This window comes from Rhinichthys klamathensis, unplaced genomic scaffold (genome assembly GCF_029890125.1).
Source record: "Rhinichthys klamathensis goyatoka isolate OS25496 unplaced genomic scaffold, OSU_Roscu_1.1 h1tg000214l_1, whole genome shotgun sequence".
Lineage (NCBI taxonomy): Eukaryota > Metazoa > Chordata > Actinopteri > Cypriniformes > Leuciscidae > Rhinichthys > Rhinichthys klamathensis.
In genome coordinates, this window is record NW_026606739.1 from 7213 (window position 1) to 31001 (window position 23789).

The 23789-nt window shown below is 43.5% G+C and overlaps 1 pseudogene; it reads right to left on the reverse strand.

Moving 5' to 3' along the window:
• Positions 1-2989: 2989 nt before the first annotated feature.
• On the reverse strand, positions 2990-13176 carry LOC130097272 (extracellular calcium-sensing receptor-like; annotated as a pseudogene).
• Between the last annotated feature and the right edge of the window lie 10613 nt (positions 13177-23789).

Genomic DNA, 23789 nt, shown 5'->3' on the forward strand with positions numbered 1-23789 from the left:
TGCAGCTTGCGATAATCTACGTGCTCTTCCTTTCAGTTGGTTTGTTTTTATGTGTACGCTGCTGTGAGCAACCGTAGGCTTATACAATTCCGTGATGATCAACTGGTATGTAAAGTTATTCTTTTAAAGTTTCAACTAATATTTAACTGAGCTAATCAACTGATGTCTGATGTTTTTAGCAGGATATTGATTCCTTTGAAGATGCTCCGTCTTAATGTGGACGTTGGGCTGATCATTTTCTGCATAAAATCCATTTAGACACCGCTGCTGTCTTGCTGCTGTTACTGTTTCTGTTGTATGTCTTCACTGCTACAACCATCGATCTGTTCACCGCTGCAGGTGCCGAAGTTGTGTACGTGGGCTCGCCCTTCAGTCATCTTATCATTGGCTGCCTGTGTGTTAAGTTGTATGTTTCTTTACTTTGTTTTTGGTTAGTTTGGATGTTGATTATTGTGAAATGTGTGTGTTAAGTTGCAACGTTGTTGCCCTGTGATTTGTGAACTTGTTTTGTCTACAAGTTAGTGTTCCTTTGTGGTGAGTGTTTGGTATTACCAACCACTCTGAATTTTGTTATTAGTTGTGTCTAGTATCATTTGTTTAGTGTATTCATTAATCTTGTTTTTGTTTATTTTAGGCTGATGGACCCCGGGGTTGGGAGGCTAGCTTTTCTTGCCTTCTGGTGGTGGTACTTCAAGCACTTAGTGTGGTTTGCCGCTTGTAACCACTTATACCTCACTGGGCGTGCGTGTGTGTGTGCGTGTGGCTTTTGAATTAGATACTTAGCTAGCCTACCCCACTACGGGTGAGCCTCAGCCATCTTAACAGTTATTTATTTTTATTTTCTCATTTATCGTGTGTGTGGATGAACAGTGTGGTACGAGTCATGTGTGTGTGACATTCTGCCTTTATAGTGACCAGAAAGTTTTACCTATTGATGTGAACTTAATAAATTAACTTTTGTACTGATATCCAGGTCTCTTTGCCCTCCATGGTAACGAACCTGTGTGCCCTATTTACATTGGGTAGTTATTTCCCCTCTCTCTGAAGAGGGGTGGCGTAGTCAGCTTGTTATTTATTTACCACTATACGATTTGGTCTTTCCAACCGTTTATTCCCCCCGCCAACGCTACAAATACTTCACTTCTCCTACCTTTTCTCTTATTATTTTAGTTAACTTAAGTGGATCCATTTTTTTTAACTCCTCCTTCTCCCTCAAATCGTACCACTACATTAAACAATCTTATTTTAGGTTCCTTCCCTTCATCTTCTTCACTTTCCGTCCAATTTGAACTAACAACCTTTTTTCTTTCTTTTTCGACTAGCCTCCTTCTTATCCCTACGCATTCTCCCTACTTCATCCCAATCACTTTCCCTCCTCTCATCACTACCATTCCCCTCTGCTTCACTGTAATCCATCCCATCCACCTGTCTCCCTGCCATCCCTAGCAAGATTATTGGTTTAATGATCAACCAGAAGCTGTGAGACAGCACCGCTACCGGACCTATACAGGCCGTCGGCCGATGCTATCCCACACCACTTCTTAATCGACTCACCAACCAACAAGGTCGCACTTCGTTTTCCACCCAGTGCAAAATTGAGTCCTCAGGTCTTAGATCCAGAATCAAGCCTTGCCAGAATCCTCTAGTGTCCACGTGCCCCGCTGCACAACCAGCAACCCCTCTTTCAGAAACCCCACCGCGCTATGCACTTCCGGTGAGAGGCGGAAGTGGTCCTGTGTAACATCGGCTGCATGTAAACGTAGTCACTGTCACGGTTTATGAATTCGCTGTCTCCTTTCTCGTCTTGTTGTGTGTGTGTGTGTGTGTGCGTGCATGTGTGCGTGGTCGCTGATCATTGCAGCTGATCAGCACGCCCGCTTTGATCAACGCGCCAGCTGCGACTGATCAGCGATTCGAGCCTTTTCAGTGTTACTGTTGTTGCCTAGTCTTTGTCAGATCGTTGTGGATTTTTCCTGCGTGTTTGTTCCCTGCCTGTATCCGTTGTCCGTGTGTCATCCCGTGTTCAGCACTCACTCCAGCGTCCCTGTGCTGCCAAGGGCTTCATACCGGACATTTGCACACCTTAACTCTCCCAGCATCTGACCAGCTCTCAATAAACATATCTGTCATTTTGCAATTGAATCTTCTGATTATTTCCTAATACACAAAGGTCAACCGCGAGAACAAAAGAATACCGCGAAATTCAGTGCGGTCAATATGACCGTCTGTGGCCGAAATAGGTAAATATGTTCATTTGTTTTATTGCCTTATGTGTAATTTATATTAAAAACATTTTAAATGAAAATACAGACACTTTTAGGAAAAGTCAGGTACCAGCAGGATTTTATTTATTTTTTCAACAAAGTTATTGCAGATATAAAATTCAAAACGGTCAAAATGACCATCGTGGCCGTTCTAGTGTTAAACTCATTAACAGTGAATGAGTTAAAATTAACACAAAAATAGTGGTCCTGGAACTCAGTGTCACGATTAGCCACGCACTTCCTGGGTTTACTTGGACTACATTTCCAATCATACACCTCCCTGGACTGATTACACCAAACACCATACACCTGCACTGCACTGATTGCACACACCTGCACTTCATTTACACACACATAAAAGCCACTTCCACACACCACTTATCTGCGAAGTATTGCATTGCCCTGGCTTACAATTCCAAGCGTTTATCTCTGTGTCTGCTGATCTGATATCGTACCTAGGACTGTGTACCTCGACCTCTGATCGTTCTCTGCCTGTCTTGACCCGGATTGCTCTTTGGACTTTGCTGCCTGCCCTGACCTTTGCCTGTGAACTCGTCTTGCTCTTTGCTCCCTCCGTTGATCCTGTCTGCTGTTGATTTACCCTGCCTGTTGACCTTTCTCAATAAAGCTGCAATTGAATTCCTCTGCGTCTGCGCCATCATTACACTCACCCATGAATGTGTAAAAAATGAACACAGGTTGTGTCATTTTTAACACATTATTTCTCAGAGGGCTTTTGATGGTACTTTATCCATTAAATGTTTTTTGGTATTCTGCTCTAGTCTAAAAACTATAATGAAACACAGTAAATTTCCCTGGAGAGCTGACATAAGCTGGAACAAATGTGATCCAAACAGCACAGAATATGAGCATACTGAACGTGATGAATTTTAGCCTCATTGAAGTTATCAGGGATCTTTCGGGCCAGAAAAGCTAAAATAAAGCAAAGGAAAGCTAGGAGGCCAATAACCCAGTACAGCCCAGAAACCAACAGCTGATCCTAAACTGGATTCTAGAATGATCTTTTCTTTGTAGTGTTGCATATTGTTGTAAGGAAAAGGTGGGGATATTTTTAACCAAATCACACATATAAGGATCTGTACAAGAGTGAAACCAAAAACACTGAGTCTCTGTTGTGCAGGCCCAAACCATTTCATAACATCACTTCCTGGAAGTGTAGCCCTGAAAGCCATTAACACCACTATTGTTTTTCCCAGAACACAAGAGATACAGAGGACGAAAATTATCCTGAATGCTGTGTGACGCAACATACAGGACCACTCAGTGGGCCGACCAATGAAACTAAGTGAAGAGAGGAAACACAGAGTCAGTGAGAAGAGCAGCAGGAAGCTCAGTTCTGAGTTGTTGGCTTTTACTATTGGAGATGTCCTGTTTTTATAAAACACAAAAGCCATGCTCAAAGCCCCGGCCATAGAAAAAACAGTGAGGATGATACAGAGGATCTCATCCCAAGAGAGAAACTCCACTGGTTTAGGAAGACACTTGTAGAGTATCTGGTCAGGCTCACATGACATAACCATTCTAAGTTTGGGGAGGGAAAAGCTTTTAACCTTCGACTCGCCTTTAGTAACTCACCAGCGAGTCCACAGAAAGTCTGTCCCTAATGGCGTTGCTTGACACACACACACTCACAGCCAGGAGTCCGGCCTCAAAAAGATCGCTATCTCCTCAGAGCGAAGCCAGATGGACACGAGCACACTCCAACACACACACACACACACACACACACACACACACACACACACACACACACACACACACACACACACACACACACACACACACACACACACACAAAGACTCACACACACACACAGAACGGGGTGTTCTCTTACAAGACTGAGTTTTATTACCCCCTTGGAATGTCCCAGAGAGTGTGATTTCTCCTAATTCTTGCTAAGAAGGAGAAATGAACCCTGTGTAATCCTATATATATTCTATATATATATAACCATGTGATAACTGTATTAACATTTATCTGATGTCCCATCTCATGATTTTCCTGTATGTGTTTGGTCTATGTTCCTGTAAACTCGAATGGGTTAATGTTCCAGATTTTGCATACCATGGGTAAACAGAATGGTATGTGTGGCATATTTGGTCTTTATAACCTGGTACTGTGAAGATTGAAATGACTGGGTAAATTATATGTCGATAACAACAACATATAAGTATTACCAGAATCTTTTAATAGTTTCTTCATCGGTTCTACATAGTTTCTTTCACCCCCCCCCCCGGAATTATTCCTTTGGTAACTTTAAATTACGTCGAAGACCTTTTAAGCCTTTGAAATTGCGCGCTCTCCAGACACACCCGCACACCACGTGACGCTCCAACGCCACACATGCGCGCTCCTCGGACCAGCCGCAACCACGTGACACTCCAACGGAACACACAAGACACGCAGCTCACTCACGCAGCCGTGTTCAGCCACATAAGAACCAAAAATGCAAGTATGCGTTTATCGAGTCTTCAGAGCCAGTAAGATTGTGTTTTTCGTGGTGTCTCTCAATGGTCTTAACCCTCTGGGGACCAGAAACGCGCGGGCGCGTTTTGCTCGTTTTTTTTCACATAGCAGAAAAATAGACTTAAAGTACTACCATCATTTCTGTTCATATAGAGTTAAGAAATATGAGAAAATAATCTGTTAAATGTCTACTTTTTTATTGTGCCCACATACAATCGAAATAAAATATTGTGCTTTTGTAAAATAAAGAAAATAAACAGGGTGTGCGTTCTGCCTCTCGGTCACCGTGAACTTTTTTTCTGGAGCACGTCTCTAATCTTCAACACAACTCAGCTAAAACTATTCACCCAGCCATAAGCAATATATCTTTTAAATCATTTGAGTTTGTACTTTTAAATGATCCGATTCAAAACTAAAATTATTATTCTCCGTTTATGTCATCTATATAAAAAGAGAGACGTGTCAGCCCGTCTCATTATCGTTCTCTCAGCTGATTATCTCTGGTAATGTGACACGCCCACGGAGAGCACACGCTATTCAAACGCAAATATGTGAAGCAACACATTGAGACGCGTTAACGCCCATAAACTCTGAAAACACACATTATTTTTTAGTCAGATTAATCTACTGTCGTCTTGCGCGGCTATATGAGGAACAATCCTGGGACATTTACCACTGGGTTTATTTTCACTTCGAGGATGAACAGATTCAGCTGAGAAGTAAGTGTTTTTTGCAAGTGCTTTGTTCTAATCGCGATATAGAATAACGTAGTGTCTGTAAACGGAAAAATAGCATACTGTTAAATGTGAATCATGTTTGTGTGTGTGTGTGTGTGAATGAATGAATGAATGAATGAATGAACGCACAGATACGCACTGTTACAGACTAAATAACAGACAACATTTCGTTGACTCGTTTTGGATAAAGTTTTTACTCTAAAATAGACATCAAATAAGCTTTTTTTAGGAGTTTCTGCTCATATGTTAAATATATAGTATGTTTTGTCAATAAACTAATCAACTAAGATGTTATAGTGTTTGTTCAAGCTATATCAAAATAATGAATCCTCAACTTTGAAATATGTATGATCAAACTAAGACATTTATGGAGAAAGACAATTTTCTTTTCAAGATGTTTCCAACTCTAACTTTGAACTTTGAACTGAAATAAAACCATGTCTATATGGTGAAGGGTGTGTGATAGAAGTGTCCAGACGTATGCACCCTGTATTTTCCTTATATAAATCCAAACAATCTAAAAGCCATTCTTTTTTAAATCTCCTCATTCTTTGTGCAAGGCTCCTGTAATGATATGGCCTGATAGCACCTAATAGGGCCATTATGGGGAGGGTCTTTGTCTTTCTCAGGTGTGGAATGCCACACATATTAATGAGAGATCACGCCTCCTGCATAAAGCTTTCTCAAACAAAACACGTCATTAAAAATGTAAAAGACTTTATTGACTTATCTGAATGAGTAGTCAGGATGATTCTCACATAGTTTTGGAGCAAATATTCTAGGCTATGTGATACAATTTTCAAAAGTCTTGTGAAGAAATAATCAATATGTGTTTTGTGGTCTTATTTGTGTTCATGCGACGAACAACCGTATAAGTCCAAAAAAACAAAAATTGAGATAACCATGTGACTTGAATGTATGTGTGCCACTTTGTATACAGAATCACTTTGGGGGTGTGTTCGCGCGACCAAAACTCTGTATTTTAAATTTTAAAATAGTCTCACGCGGAAAAACCGTTTATGTCCACTAACGAAAAATGGAGACGCCGGTTGCTTTCATGTCCGCTGCGGACATTAAAAGGCAAAACCTCGGCAAAAAAAGGAGAGCGAACATGAATGAATGGAAGGACAGAGCAAGGAAGTCTTTGAGGGATGCTGGGAAACCATATGTGAACCGGAGAGGAGAGCAAAAACGAGGAAAAAGTCCACCGAAAGAGGTGAGTGAAAGAACCGTATACAAAGTATCTAACTTAGCAGCTACTGTTACAGTCAGAGGGGCGTGTAGGCTCCTGCGCGTCGTCTAACGTTACTACAGTTCATTCATAAAGCTCACTCTGTTTAACGGATCAATTCATGAATGGGTCGAAATTAATGCTGTAGGCTACTACTCCTTATAACCGAGGATAAATGAATCGAAACATTATAGCTGCGTTTGATGTCTGGCTAGCCAGTTACTTTGTAACGTAGCTGGTTACAGTCAGGGGGCATATTACTGGGCGTCTAACGTTACTAATGTTCATACAGCTCTGACTGTTTAGCGAATCAAGTCATGAATGGGTCGAAATGAAAGCTGAGAAAATTAGACTTTGATTGCTTTATGTCTTCACTGAAATTGGTAAAAAAAATAAATAAATAAAAAGTCATTGACGTGTTTAAAATATTTTGATATACTTTTTGGATCCCATGTTACCATTTATGCAACACTTTGTTTTGTAATATTGTATGCTATATTTGTTTGTTACTCATTTTTTAATAAATAAAATAAATAAAAGGTAATAATAAAAAAATGCATTGATTGTGTAAGCTGTTACGTTATATATTATAGGTAGTAACCTTAATAGCTGCTAATAGCTCTAGTGTTCTATAGCTATATATAACAAAAAAACTCTAATGTGACTTTGTTTTTGTTAAGGGCAAGGTGTGCAAGGAGACGTGTCCCAGGCAGTGTTCAAGCCTAACAGAACAAAGAAAACTCCAGCTCTTCACAGAGTTTTATGCTGTCTCTTATGAGAGGCAGCACGCTATCATTCTCTCTGGTTTGGAGCAGGTAGGCTAACTTAAGCAATTCATGACCATATCATGTCAACAGTATGCAATGCATCACAATGTAGGCCCATGAAATAACCAGTGAATTGAATACTACTGTATGCCTTCAATTCACTAAGACTGCACATGTGCCTGATCACTGTAAATGTTAAATTTTGTGAGGATGGATGAAGGATGATCAGCATCAAGTAGGCCACCAAGTGCATTACAGTCAGACCACAGCGCTTTGGTGCCCTAAAAGGCTTATTCATTCTCCTAACCAAAGCCTACTCACGTACTTAATGACCATAACCTGACAGCTCTACAATACGGCTAGCCTGCTACGCTATGGTAAATGTCTTTTTACTTCATGTCTTTTTACTTCTAGCACAAGGTGAGTCGCAGACGACCACGTGGGCCTGACACTGAGATTACTAAGAGGAAGTACACCTTCAAGTACCATGTGCAACAAGGAGGCCAAAGACTTGCTGTTTGTAAACTCACATTTATGTCAGTCTTTCAACTGACCAACAGTCGCCTACAGGCAAGTTTTATATAGCCTAGCCTTTTCCGTTTGTTAACTTTTTATTACATGCATGATTTTAATTAGATACATTGTCCATAACATATTTATTTAAAGTTACTTATCTTTGAAAAGGTTATTCAAGAAAAGTTAGGCAGTCAGTCTGAGGGAACAGAGCAGGTAGCTAAAGTCAGGTCTCCATTAGAGGACTTCAGAGGAAAACATAAGAACAGGTAAGTAAAAAAAAAACAAATCTTGAAGGACCTCATGCTCTCGTCCTGTTAGTTTTTAAAGCTGCACCATTGTCACACCTACAACATTCCCTGGTCTAATGGTGCACTGGACGCTGGCATTATAGAGCGTTGGGTGCCTTGCCACCCTATAACGCCAGTGTGGACATACCGTAATGGTTAGGATTCAGCTCACTGTTGTTGCCCAGTCAGGAAACATATTTTTGCACTTTGAAATCGATATCAGAGATAAAGTGCTATGCAAATGTAATGTATGATTATTCTTTGTATCATTACAACATGTGGATCTTAAAGGGATACTTCAGCTCTGGAAAGATTAATGTGTATTTAAAATGGGTCATTTATGTAGTAGAAATGTGAAATTATTTTTGAATGGAGCCTTCTAAAAGCCAGAAAATGTATTTTTGATTTATGGGGATGAAAGACAACAACTCCCAGATTGCAATGCTAAAATGCACACATCAATCAATCACATGTTTAGCATCCATGTAAACACTACATTCAGATTCACAAATCGGAATAAATTCAGTTAGATTGAAACAAAAGGTGTGCATGTAAACAATGACAATTTTTGCGTCATCGGAGGATTTTTTCCAGACAAAAAATACATAAATCTCTCATCTCAGGGGGAAATGAGGGAGAAAAGCATGGTAATTCGAAAATACTAAAAAGAATTCGGTTTTCTAATGATACAAAGCTTAATGCTAAATCCTGAAGTATCCCTTTAATGACTGTATGTGAAAAACAAAATCCTATAGTTTAGAGGAATGTTTATAATTATACATTTATGGTCACAGAAACAATGCAATTGTGCAAAACAGACCAGCATAGTTTATTATATTTCCCTTGTTCATGAGTTGTGGTGTTTATTTTTTAGGCCTCATAGCATTCATCCTGCAGTGAGAGAGGGGATAAGAGAGCATATCTTGAGCTTCCCACGCCAACCGAACCACTACTCACGGATGAAGGGAGATGTGGAGAGGGAGTACCTGAGCCCTGATTTAAACCTGCTCCGCATGTTCCGCCTGTACAAGGAACACAATCCAACATCCACTGCAAAGTTCTGGCTCTATAGGGACATCTTCAAGCAGCAGAACCTCAGTTTTGGGCAGCCAAGAAGTGACACTTGTGCGAAATGTGACGCCCTGTTTTTAAAATTAACAGCTGCTACAACAGAAGGAGAAAGGTTGAAGATCGCAGCCGAGAGTGAGCTTCACCACCGGAAAGCTGAAAAAGCGTACACCCAGTTGCAGGCTGACACAGAGTGGGCCAAAGCCAATGATGACTGCCATGTCATTTGTATCGACATGCAGGGGGTAGTGTTCACACCAAACCTGACACACTCCAACGTGTACTATCAACGGCAGCTGGCCAACTACAACCTCTGTATCCAGGAGATGGGCACTGACGATCCTCCTACAATGTGCCTCTGGCATGAGGGCATCGCTCACAGAGGTTCCATCGAGGTGGCAAGCTGTCTTTTGAAGTGGGCAGAAACATCTTTTGCTCCCCTAGTCCAGGCAAAGGAACGGAATCTGCTCGTATCTAGAGGGTACTTCAGTCAGATAGAGCAGAAGTTCATGGTGTCTGGTCACTCCTTCCTTCCCTGTGACCGTTCCTTTGCCACGCTGGACAAGAGGCGTAAGGTGTCCACACTCCACAGCCCCAGCGATGTCGCCGAGATGATCCATGGAGCCAGGCAGCAGCATCCATTCAAAGTCATTGAGATGAAATGTCCGGACTTCAGGCAGCTCCCTGATGCAACATTAAAGCGTCCACCTGGCTTGCTAATCACATCCATGATGTGGTTGAAAGTGACAGGTAAAAAACAAAAGAGTAGGTCTTCTGAGATTAACAGTGTTGGGGATATGTGCGTGAAAGAAGAATCTTTATTGAATTTCTTGTTGAATCATGATTTCAGCTGCTGATCCATGGTGTGTCCACCCAAAAGGGAGCCACAGCCTCTACGAGGGATGGAAGACCTGGCTGATCACCAAACAGAGGAAGAATCAACCACCTCCAGCTCCCTTGTTCTCCACCACGTATGCTCGTGCTTATGAGGACCCTCTGCCCGTCAAGAAGGAGAAGCACCGGGATCTTATGAAAATGCTAGCCTACATGCCAGCGGAGGCCCAAGCATTTTATGGGGCATTAGAATGCGAAGAGTAGCCTGGTATGTGTAGGTCATGTGCAGGGTAAGGTGGGGTATATTGTGTATATTGTGTAAAATTAATCATAATAGTAGTTGTAGTTTATCTTGTATGCCTTATATTATGTTGTATAATAGGAATATAGTTATTTATTTAGTAAATGAATGAATGGGGTGATTTATGAAATGTATTATAAAATGGTAAACTAGCATATGGAACCATAGCAAGGAATGATGATGATGTATGTCTGTATTGTAAATATGTATTGTTTACAGTTATTACTGTTGTTTATTGTTTGTATGTATTGTTGATTGTATGTACGGTTTATTGTTTGTACTGACGTTTATTTTCTGTACTATAAGTAGGCCTATGTATTGTTCATTGTTCGTACTGTATTGTCTGTGTTTTTGTTCTGTGATTTATGTTGGTAAAAAAATAAAAGAAATTGAAAGAAAGAAATGTTTAATATTTTCTTTAAGGTTCTGTTACTGTATTAAAACTAAGACAAAGGAATCAAATCTCCAGTGGTTTAAGTGATATGATGAATTGGACTTATACTGTTATTCCACATTAACTGGACTTATACTGTTCTTCCACATTCCAGAAATGTAAATTACTCTAACTTTTTATTTTTAAGATTGATACTAAAAAATCTTATCTCATTAGAATTGTGAAACTTTTGTTGTCTATCTTCAAGTAAAAAAAAATATATATATATAATATTCAGAGTCCAAATTAAAAAAATGTCATTATTCAAAATTTGAAAATATGGACTTATATGGTTCTTCGTCTCAAGCCCTCATTTCAGCAACTTTCATTTTTATTTTTTTCAATAACCACGCATAAACATTATTCTATTAAAAATACAAACATGTACATACATGTTGCTCAGATATCATGGTAGCCAAGTTTGTGCTATATAGAGTGAATTTACACCTTTGCCATTAACATGTTTATAAATAACTGAAAAAAGCACAAATGTCAGTGCATGTCAAAACATCCCAAGGGCCCCAAAAACACTCTGGTCCCCAGAGGGTTAAAGTCTGTAATTTGCCACTGATACCTCCAGTCTCTCTCCCTCTCTCTCTCCCTGTTTCTTTCACTCTCAGATCCTTTTAGTGTTTTGTTCATTGTCGTTGTGTTATTGTCTGTATATACATTTTATTCCTGTAACGTTAGTAACCGTATACGTAGTGTACTGCAATTATTAAATTCATTATATACATTCATTGATTCTGTTGTGTTTTGCTCGTATCCAAGTCCCTTTAATGTTCCGGTCAAAGCTACTGGCTTTACAAATTTATTGATACTTAAAAGATGTCGTTATAGACCAGAAAAGCTGAACTTCGTGGCCAGGGGAACAGCTTTGAAAGTCTATAAAGTAAGAATTTTGTGAGGTTTGATGGAGATCGAATGATCAGGCTTTGCGGGACAAGCAGATTCGATCATAAATGAATCCCCACAAATATTACTCTGACAATTGAGCTAATTTTAACCTGTCTGTAAAATATCTGTACATCTGTGGTTGATCATAATCCCTTGTGGTTAAAATCCGATGTATAGATATGAATGCAGATGCAGGTAACAGATTATCCCCCTCATTGGGCGATTTAACATGTATAAGTATCTGGTTCAAACCCGTATGAATAATTATTAATTATTAATTATTGAATACATATTCCCCAAAACAACCGCATACTTTACACACTTGTCATTCTCTTTGTTGGGCCAGGACTCTGGAGGGCATGGATAACAATCTACAGAATCTGGACAATGAATTAATGGTTAAATTACACACAGATGTGTTGGCAATGCGATGGACTCACAGACAAAAGATGATAGAGAATACCATAATATACTGTGGGTTAGAATGACCAGCCGTGAACCGAAAAGCCAGATATTTTCTTTTGGGGGCATACAAGATGCAAAGAAATATGGATTCTTTATTTAGCAGAATAAGCCTAAACAAAGTACCTGTCTCATTGCTGATCTCTCCATCAGCACAGTTAATGCAGTCATAACAGCAGACAGGTCTTCCTTTTTGCACAGCTTTCCTAGAACCTGGAGGACAGCTCTCACTGCACACAAACACAGGCACCTGCAGAAGACAGGAACATAGCTCTCACAGATATTCACAGTTAACTTACACATGAACAGAACAAAACAATGTATACCATTTCCCTGCCATCGTTCCAAATGATAGCTGTGCTCAAACTAAATTCTTGTCCTTTAGGCTGGGATGCATCATATTGACCCACTGTCACAAAATCACCTGAACCGTCTCCCTGAAGCTGCCATTTCACAAGTTCATAGGTGGCCACGGGGTCTCCATTGGTATCGAATGAAATAGAATAATTATTTTTGGTGAAGTTGACTCGCTTGAGCTGATCAAAAACCTGCAGGGTGGACATTCAAAATTGAGATGTATTTTGACATTGTGTTGATTGAAATATAATTTGTTGAATTATCATATATATATATATATATATATATATATATATATATAGTTGTTCTTGTTTTTTCTTTCTCTCATTTAAAATCAGTTTGATTTTTTTATTTGAAAACTTACCTGCCTTTTATGTTTTTGTCACAATACTTTCCGTTACATACAATGCCATGTAGGGCATGAGCTATAGCATATGTGGCTTTGTACACCATGCTAGTGATCCTCAACTGGGACGTGTCTGTGTACGGGTTCTGTAATGCACGCAGGTCCTCTGTGCCATCACATGCTGGCATACCAGTAGAAGAACCTGTCTGCCGTTTTAGACATGAGCTTTCCCAGAATTCTGTGAGCAGGGGAAATTTCAGTGCCTGCTCTGGAGACAGGTCAAGTAAAAAATTATGAAATACCGGAATAACAGACCGCGGGATTCCAAAGCCAACAGCACCGATACACAAATTAAACCGCAGCATTTGTGGATCTGTAACCCACGCCTCGCTGCCAATCCACTGCATCGGAGGAGGAGGCTGCTGACTCAGCCGTTGATCTGCGAATGACATCGGCAACTCTCATCGGTCCTGTAGTAGGCAGAGGTGGGTAGAGTATCCAAACCCTGTACTCAAGTAAAAGTACAAGTACTTATAGAAATATTTACTCAAAGTAAAAGTAATAATCTTAAAAGTTACTTGAGTAAGAGTAAAAAAGTATCCAATGAAAAAACTACTCAAGTAGTTAGTTACTAGTTACTTTGGATCACATAGGCCTATATATATATATATATATATATACTGTATATATAACATGATATTATTTAGATATTTTTTTCATTTAAATGACTATTATTATCATAATTAGATAAGCTATCTTTTGCAACAAAAACAGAAGAGACAAATATTATTTCTGTATATCTGTATATTATATCTGTAGCCTGAAAACCATTCCCAGTCCGTTGTTTTGTATAATAGTATAGTAACTTATACAACTACATTTGGATTATTAGACAATGTCGGAATAAAGTGACTCTATGGAGTTTTGCATTCATATGTAAAGGGGTGGGAACCATTGACACAGATTAGAAAGAGTTAAAACTCTTCACATGTGCTCGTGTAACGTTAGCACTCCTGTAAGGGAGCACGTTTATCAATAAACAGTCAGACGAGATGCTTCATATACAGAGTTTTTACTTAGAATGACTTGTGGCAATAAATGAACAATTATTACACAACAATGCATGAGCTCTATTATTTATATAATGTTATACACAAGTGCATGAGCTCGTATGTACTTCCCCCTTTAAATCAACGCATCCCAAGTTCACCGTGAATAAATGAGTGCACTTAAAGTAGTGCGCATCCTAAAACAGCGACACTCTCTATATTCACAAGCCCCAATCTCACATAAAACACACGTGACAACACAGATCATACATCGACCTTTAACTAAACAGGGCACGTTATATAAATTCAACCGCATACATTTAATCACCCTACCGATACACACATGAACGATTTGCGCGCGAACCGCGTGCTCCCCAGCTGATAACTCTAGCGTTTTACATTGGATTCGCCCCGTATCGCACTTAACCCAACAATACAACACAATACCTAGCAAAAATTCACGTGTGCAAATGTACGCTTCATGTACCTGTAAGGGAGCACGTTTATCAATAAACAGTCAGACGAGATGCTTCATATACAGAGTTTTTACTTAGAATGAAGCGTCTCGCGAGAACTCCCCAACTATTAGTAACCGCACGCGCACACACACGACCGAATCGGTTACCTAACGTAACCTCGGTTCTCTCTAGATGAGGGAACGAGTATTGGGTAAGCTAGCTTACGCTACGGGAAAGATTAATCTTTTCTGAATTATTGAAGCCAAAAAATTATCCTTAATTTTGTATCCATTGTCAACGCAGTACAGCAGCTGCAGACCTTGAGCGGGCTATCTAGCGAGCTCATTGGTCGCTCTGCGGGAACTGCTGCAGCCTATGGACGGACAGAATGAACTCGCGTCCAATGAGAGGCGCTCGCGCCTTCATCACGTCACAGCCCGCCAAACTGGGCGTGGCTAGAGTGTATATTAGAGTGGTCCAAAGGCTGCCTCCCTGGTTTTCATAGAATGAAGCGAAAAACGCTCGTGGCGCGAGCACGGCCGGCTACGCAATACTCGTTCCCTCATCTAGAGAGAACCGAGGTTACGTTAGGTAACCAATTCGTTCTCTTACGAGAGGTTCTCTCGTATTGTGTAAGCTAGCTTACGCTACGGGAACCCATTGTCAACGCCGTGCGCGCCAAGCATCCACAGCATGAGCCCAGGGGGAGAAAAACCCCGGGGAGCCCTATGAGTGGGGAAAGCATTTTGGCCAGCAAAAGCGCGGGCCAGTGTGAATGCAATACATAAGCACATAGCGGGAAGAGAGACAGAGCAGTAGTGCCGGTCTGTGGAGAGTTTCCCATCAGTGCAGCTCACCAGGAGAGCTGTAGCGTATTAGACCGCTAGTAATTTAGCCTGCAGGGCGGGTACTTCCAGATTGTAAAATCTGACAAAGGTGGAGCCCGCTGCCACACATATGTCGTGAATGGAAATCCCACTGGACCACGCCCACGATGAGGCCATGCCTCTAGTGGAGTGAGCCCTAATGCCCAAAGGGCATGGCAGGTCTTTTGATGCATACGCAGCAGCAATAGCGTCCACTATCCATCTAGACAGTGTCTGTTTCGAGGCGGCGAGACCCTTGGTGCGCCCCCCGAACGAAACGAAAAGCTGCTCAGTGCGTCTGAAAGAGGCAGAGCGTGCAGTATACAATCTCAGTGCTCTCACAGGGCAGAGGAGATTGGCGTCACATTCGCTATCGGATGTTGGCAGAGCCGATAGGGAAATGATCTGCGCTCTGAACCTGGGGACCTGCCTAAGGGACCTGCCCTTATCCAATAGCTCTTGTAAAAACACGAGCAGCGGCGAAACCCCACATGTCCGTGGGTCCAGATCTCTGTCGGTGCACCATTTTAAAAACACAGACCATTTGGACGCGTAGAGTCTTCTCGTAGAGGGAGCTCTAGCGTGTATGATAGTGTTCATAACGCCCTCTGGCAAAGCGACGGGTAGTCGTTGATCACCCACGCGTGCAGCGCCCAGCGCTCTAGGTGGGGATGCCAGATCGTGCCGCGAGCTTGAGAGAGGAGATCTGATCTCACTGGAATGGGCCACGGGGCTGTCAGTGACAGCTGCGTAAGCTCCGGAAACCATGTCTGATTCTCCCAGCGCGGGGCTATGTGAAGCACCGAGCAGCGCGTTTCCCTGATCCTCTGTATTACCTATGGTAATAGCGAGATGGGAGGGAAGGCGTAAAGCGGGCGGTTGGGCCAGTCCTGGGTCAGCGCGTCCTCGCTCTTCGAGAAAAACACTGGGCAGTGAGAGTTCTCCTCTGACGCAAAGAGGTCTATCTCTGCTCTGCCGAATAGGCGCCACAGCATCTGGACTTTTAGAGCGTGCAGAGACCATTCCCCTGGGGGAATATTGTCTCTGGACAAACTGTCTGGGCCGTCGTTCAGGTGGCCTGGCACATGCGTCGCTCTCAGCAAGCGCAGATGGCACTGGGACCAACTCAGTATGCGTTCTGTCAGGTGGAAGAGGTTTCTGGACCTGACGCCGCCTTGACGGTTTAGATAGGATACCACAGATCTGTTGTCCGAACGGACCAGAACGTGGTGACCCTGAATGACCGGGAGGAAGCGCACGAGCGCGTACTCGACCGCTATCATTTCCAGACAATTTATGTGAAGGAGCTTTTCCCGTACTGACCATAGGCCAAACACCGGTGAGCCTTCGCAGACCGCGCCCCAACCCGTGTTGGACGCGTCTGTCGAGATGACTTTTCGGCGGGACACAGCTCCCATCATCACTCCCCGCTGGTACCATTCGGCCACTGTCCAGGGCTGCAGAGCTGAAATACAGGTCTGAGTCACTCTGATCAGCTGGCGGCCTGTGGCCCAAGCCCGGCGAAACGCGTGGGTGTTTAGCCAATGTTGAAGCGGGCGCATGCGCAGTAAACCCAGCTGGAGTACTGCTGAGGCTGAGGCCATGTAACCTAGCATCTTCTGAAATAGTTTCAGAGGCGTGAGGTTGTTCATCTGAAAAGATGCGGCTAGTCGCTGAACACGGCGCGCGCTGTGTTGATAAGCGAGCCGACATAGCCACGGAGTCTAGCTCTATTCCAAGGAAGGAAATCGCTCGACTGGGCTGAAGTGAGCTCTTGGTCCAATTGATTGTGAGACCCAGGCTGTTCAGATGACTGAGGAGAACTGTCCTGTGAGACAGTAGCTCCGTCTGTGATTGTGCCAAAATCAGCCAATCGTCCAAATAGTTAAGTATTCGCAAGCCCTGGCTCCGCAGGCGTGCGAGCGCCGCGTCCATACACTTGGTAAAAACACGGGGTGCTAGGGACAGGCCGAACGGAAGGATGGTGTATTGATAAACCTGACTGTCGAAGGCGAATCTCAAAAATGGCCTGTGACGGGGATTTATCTGAATCTGAAAATAAGCATCTTTCAGATCGAGAGATATGAACCAGTCCCCCTGGCGCACGTGCGCGAGGAGTTTCCTGACTGTAAGCATTTTGAACGGTCTTTTCACAAGCACCCTGTTCAAAAATCTGAGATCCAAAATCGGTCTGAGGCCGCCGTCTTTCTTGGGAACAAGAAAATAACGGCTGTAAAACCCCGACTCGCTCAGAGAAGGCGGCACTCTCTCTATGGCCCTTTTGCACAGAAGGTTTGCTATTTCTGAACGAAGCATGCAGGCTGCTGCCATGTTCACAGTCGTTTCGAGCCGCGCTCGGAAGCGGGGAGGGCGGCGATCGAATTGTAGCAAATAACCTTGTTTTATCGTGCTTAACACCCATTTGGGTATCCCTGGGATAGCTTCCCACGCTTTGAAGCGTGACGCTAGAGGGTGAATGGCCAAATCGCCCTGATTGCCGCACACAGCGAGCTGAACAGAATGTGTGAGCGCGCTTACTGTGCTTATGCATGACGGCTTCCAAACAGCAGGAACAGGCTGTTCTGTGAGTGACTTCCCGATTGAGGTGAATGGGGAAAGAGTCACATCTGTTAAGTGATGCGCGAGCATAGTCACGGGCACGGGACTTATATACAGAGAGGTGATGGCTGGCCGTGTGACAGAGCGGGCAGAGAGGGGGCGCGCGCACGGGCTCGTGGGCGCGTTTATTGACTCTAACACTCGAGCGGGCTGTGCCCGCTTTATGTGAGTGGGCTCTGACAGGGACACGGGTAGTGTAATGCTTGTGTGTAGGGGCGAACACTGGGTTGTGGGCACATTTTCTACACATAAGGCACGTTTGCTCTTTAAGAGATTTCTCTGGGTCGCCGTAAAAACGGCGTTTGGGTGCAGGCAAGCGGGTAGCGTCACCGGCTTGTTGGCTGCTGTATACACCACTGCAGTAGCCTGAGAGAAGGGGACTGACAGGGGGCGAAGCTTTGACGGCGGTTCGGCCGCGGCGGGACTGAGCCGTCGTTTTCTCAGCGCAGCTAGGAGGACTTCGGTTTCTCAGGTTTCAGCGTGATCCGAGGCCGAGGCCCGCGGGGGGGCGGCGGTCAGTGGCGGCTGTCTGAGCGCGATCTAGGGCGGCCGCCCTGTCGACGCTGAGAGGTCTGGCTGTGCTGAGCTGGGCGCTGTGCAGAGTCTCGTGCAGGAGGCCGGTCACGTGGGCGGCCTGCAGAGGAGCTAGCGCGACGAGGCAGGAAAAGGTTCATGGCCTGGGTGGCTTTCTGGACTTCCGAGAAACGGTCAATAATGCCACTCACCGCGGGCCCGAAGAGACCGGAAGGAGAGAGCGGCGCGTTGAGGAACGTGGCGCGTTCAGTTTCCCCCATGTCGGCAAGCGTTAGCCATAAATGTCTCTCGGTTACCGTTAGTGAGGCCATGCACTTTCCCAGGGCTTGGGCTGCAGCTTTCGTGGCGCGAAGAGAAAGGTCCGTCGCGCTCCTTAAGTCTGATACAGCCTCTGAGTGCCTGTCTTTTTCATCCCACTCTCGAAGCAAATCCGCTTGGAGGATCTGTAGGACGGCCATGGAATGCAGAGCGGATGCGGCTTGGCCGGCGGCGGCATAAGCGCGGCCAACACAAGCGGAAGTGGTTCTGCAGGCCTTAGACGGGAGCGTAGGCTTAGACCGCCATCTCGCGGAGGGCGGGCAAATGTGCGCTGCGACCGAATCCTCGACCGGAGGGATGGAAGAATAACCCTTCTCGGCGGCGCCATCCACCGAAGAGAGAGAGGTGGAGACATGGGAGCGGGTCCTGGCCGAGAGAGGCGCGCTCCACGACTTAGTGAGCTCGGCGTGGAGTTCCGGCAGGAAAGGAGCGGCCCGGGCCGCGGGCGCCGCGCGGCGACGGCTCTGTAGAAAACAGCCGTCGAGTCTGTTAGGGGCCTGCTCAGGGGGCGGTGACCACTCGAGCCCGAGGCGGTCGACGGCCTGTGTGAGGAGGCGCATTAATTCCTCTTCGACTCCGGCGCGGGTCCTGCTGGATTCGCGGGCCGAGGAGGAGGCGAGAGAGCCTGACCACTCCTCGCTGTCCGAAGCCAAGACGGAACAGGAGTCTTTCACCTCCGCTTCGTCATCCGAAATGGCAGCAGTGCGGCCGCTCGGCGGCAACTGCGCTTCCGGGGAGGGCGGGGGGAGGTGAAGGCGAGGCTCGAGGGAGAGGCTCCGGCGAGACGGTCGCTTCTAGCATCGGTTCCGGCGGCCTTTGGGAGCAGCGCTTTTTCTTGCTCGGCGAGACGAAAGGCGGCGCGGCAGCTTCGGCTTTAAATGCTTCGAGTCGAGCCCGCAGGGTCGACATCGGAAGCTCCTCGCAGAGGTCGCATCCGCCGTCAGCGAGAGCGAGCTCTGCGTGTTCCAGTCCCAGGCAGAGAACGCAGATGAGATGGCGGTCTCCGGCGCTGAGAGGGGCGCGGCATGAGCCGCAGTTGGTGCGAGGCATCTTTAAAAAGACGCTCGTGCTCTTTTGTGAAGTTCCCTGAGGAACTAGCTTAGCTCTAAAAAAGGATACGTCACCGGATGGCGTAGCTTGCCGGATGGCTGAAGGTGGCGAAGGCGGCCGGCTTCTTCAAGCGCTGTCCAAGCTCGCTAAAATGCCCCTCAGACGGCGACGCGGCTTCTGTGAATCAGATGCGAAGAGCTTCGCTGAAGAGATGAAAATCAGGGAGGCAGCCTTTGGACCGCTCTAATATACACTCTAGCCACGCCCAGTTTGGCGGGCTGTGACGTGATGAAGGCGCGAGCGCCTCTCATTGGACGCGAGTTCATTCTGTCCGTCCATAGGCTGCAGCAGTTCCCGCAGAGCGACCAATGAGCTCGCTAGATAGCCCGCTCAAGGTCTGCAGCTGCTGTACTGCGTTGACAATGGATACAAAATTAAGGATAATTTTTTGGCTTCAATAATTCAGAAAAGATGAATCTTTCCCGTAGCGTAAGCTAGCTTACGCAATACGAGAGAACCTCTCGTAAGAGAACAATCAGATACACTCATCCCAAACATGTCATCATTACATTTTTAACCTCATACGAAATCACTAAAAATATGAATTAATGCAGAACATAAACATTTCAACGTCCTTAACAACATTAATATTTTATAATTATTTTAAGTGATTACTGGGTTAAACCTCAGGTGAACACATACAGTCAATCTTGTTCACATTTTACTCAGCATATTACACTCGCAGTCATGTCATGCCCAACACAAACAACGATCAAATGCACAGATCTTCTTCTGTCTGTTCTCCAAAATGTATTTAAATGTAGGCTATATTTATGAAAGCATCTTTAAACTGGTTAACTGAATCTAATAAGGCAGGTGAAGGGTTGGTCAAAATCCCAATTGCCTCTTCAAATACATCTATAATCATATATCCTTTTGAATGCTTATATACTTCCTTTATAAAAATCAATAATCAAATATATTCATTATCACATAATCATTTTTATATTCTTTGTGCTTGTGAAATTATATTTTCTTAAATGCATGTGATGTAAGTAACCAGTTTCTTTTAGGTGCATTCCAATCTTACTTTGAGATTGCACGTAGTACACGCAGGACACGAAGGCCACGTAACCCACAAGGCCGTTTGTCTCTTTCTCTGGGATCAGTAGAAAGGTTTATAGAGGGTCCTAAAGGCAGCGTGGACACATATGATCCTTCGCTGGACAGATGGTCAAGCTATATTGAGCGTTACTATCGAACTTTAATTGTTGTATTAAAATGTATTCTTTCCAGTATATTTCCTTCCTTGGGAGTAAATGCCAGTTATCTGTTTTTCTCCCAAACGAGTGAATGTCTTAGCATTATGTTTTGGTATACTTAACTGATAATACGGAGCTCAGACTCTCTTCAGCCTTGATGGGAGCTGTTATTTGCTAGTGTCTGTTATTTGTGTGTGTGCGTATGACATTCTATGTAGGTTCTGGACGTTCGGACCAGACACCCCGGCGCCCTTCTCTAACCTGCGAGGCCACCACAGACCTAAATCTAATGAGTGGACGACAACTATCTTGACTAATGGCGATAGGCACCCCTATCTCCTCACATGTGTTAAATTGTTTAGGCTCTCATGTTTCTTAGCCAATGAGAATCATTCAACCTGTAAGCAATGACGTAGCTTAGACCTTGGAAATGGTATAACTACTGTGATCTTTGTAACTGTAAGCGAGGCGGCCTACGAACTCCTGTGTGAGTCTTGAAGCTGACTTCTGCTGATGAAACTGCAAACTATCTTCAGTAAAACTTTTCTTTAATTTTTTATAATTTTGACTCCGGGTCTTCATTCTTCATATCTGGTTCTGGGTCTTTGACTGTATACCCCTTACAGTTATGGTGGAGGATGCGCAGGCAATTATTCTTTGGTGACATCCCTGGCTAATCAACAAACAAGGTAGTAAGATTTTATTATTTGGTTAGGGCTATCTGATTGGGAGAGATTTTTGAAGGGGAGCGGGAGAGCTTCACTCCGATGAGGCGAGTGAAGATTATTTATACTGCTGAGAGTATAAAGGTTCGCTGTTGTTAAAACAGCACAAGTGAAACGTGCTCTGTGGGGGCCCCACTGGGCAATATTGGTGTGAGACACCACCCCAGCAGAGTACGTCCCTGGATTGTAGGTCCAGTGGCACCGCAAACCTGCTCAATCTCTTCCATCTCAGAAAGGGGATCCCCGAACTTAGTGAAGTGAATCAGGCAGTTAGGGATACCAACAATAATAGGGTTGTTTGCCAGGGATGCATCAGGAACGATTCCGAGAGAAAATTTAAAAAAAGTTGTGACCCAAATTGGCGTGGACCAGTATATGTAACTGTGATTTTGGAGTATACTTTGCAGTTTCATCACGCAGAAGCCAAGCTCTGGCTTCAAAGATGTTCAAAGATCGCCGCCTCCATTTCTGCAATAACTTCAGGTGAGTATGAACCATGATTAAGATATGGCAGAAAAAATGAATAACTTGATCAGTAACCTGAACAGTCCTGAAACAAATAGTGAGACAGGAAAGCAAACGCTTTAAGAAAATGCAGAAATTATTAAGTAAATGGTAGTCAGGATTTTGATTCTGATTGGAAATTAAACAACTTGACTGGCTACAAACAAACAAAGAAACTGAAAAATTAAAATGTTTAGCCTCGTATTGCTTACGATGATTACAAGAAGCAAGTGAAAGAAATTCTGGGTCTGGGATAATTTCCCTGGACAAGCGACTAAAGTTAAACAGAAACTTTGTGAAAACAACTTAGAATATTTTGAGCATTTCGATGCAGCTTATGAAAATGGATGTTCTGCCAATAATAATGATGAAGATTATGATTGGGCTATTGTGATTAAATCCGCCACTGGTGGACTGTAAAAGAATACAGAGAACTGCTTATCAGTGGCTCTGTTTGCATTCCTGAATGGGACACACACTGCTTCAAGAGTGTGCAGTAAGTTGGAGCCGACAGTGTTTTAATGGTGGTCATCAGGACCATTTAATACGTAACTGTAAATGCCCACTGAAAAGGTGTTTAAAAATGTGATAAAATGACAACACATTTCTGGTAATAATATTGGTTTGAAAGTAGATCAGTGTTTAAATGACGACAGTAAAATTTTTAGTCTGAGAAATAAGAGATAAAAACAAGGTCAAAAGTGAATCCTTTTGAAGAAAAGATCTATAATAGTACATTTTTATAAGTGAATTGATGAATACAGGTTGATGTAAAATTAATGACTCCAACAAATGTGAGTTGCAAAATATATCAAAGTAACTAAAAGGATGATTGTGTTGTAATTAAACATTTTAAAAAGGTTTTAGATGATATAGAGAGACTAATCTCACAGATGATTTACAATAACTGCAAAAGTATCACAAGCAGAGAGTGCTTGCCTCGTCAAAATTAGTGTGAATCCTAATTGGAGATTGATAAATGTGAAACGTTATGGAGAACTAGAATAATTATTTTTATGTAAGAACAAATAAGCAGAAGCAGTACTGGATTAACAGTGCTAAATGCTGATTAAACAAACAGCTTGAAAAGTTGACCATGAAAGAACTAGAAGCTGATGTTTTGCTTTCAAAAGATAAGTTTGTTATTGGCTGTAATGAAACAGTTTGCTTATCTGAATCTGATGTGTGCTGTGGCTGAAACTGCCAGTGCAACAGACTCAATCTGAGTGGAAATTTGTAATGCCTAAATTCCCTGATGTGTGGGCAAAAGACAAATATAAATGATATATTTATTTGAAACCGTATGTCATTTCTGGCAAAGATGCCTTAAGCTGGGATAGAGTTAAAAGATGGTAGATAAAGTTTGATGTTAGAAGTTTATGAGAGTGCAGTACCAGTCCTGAATGCCTCAGAGTC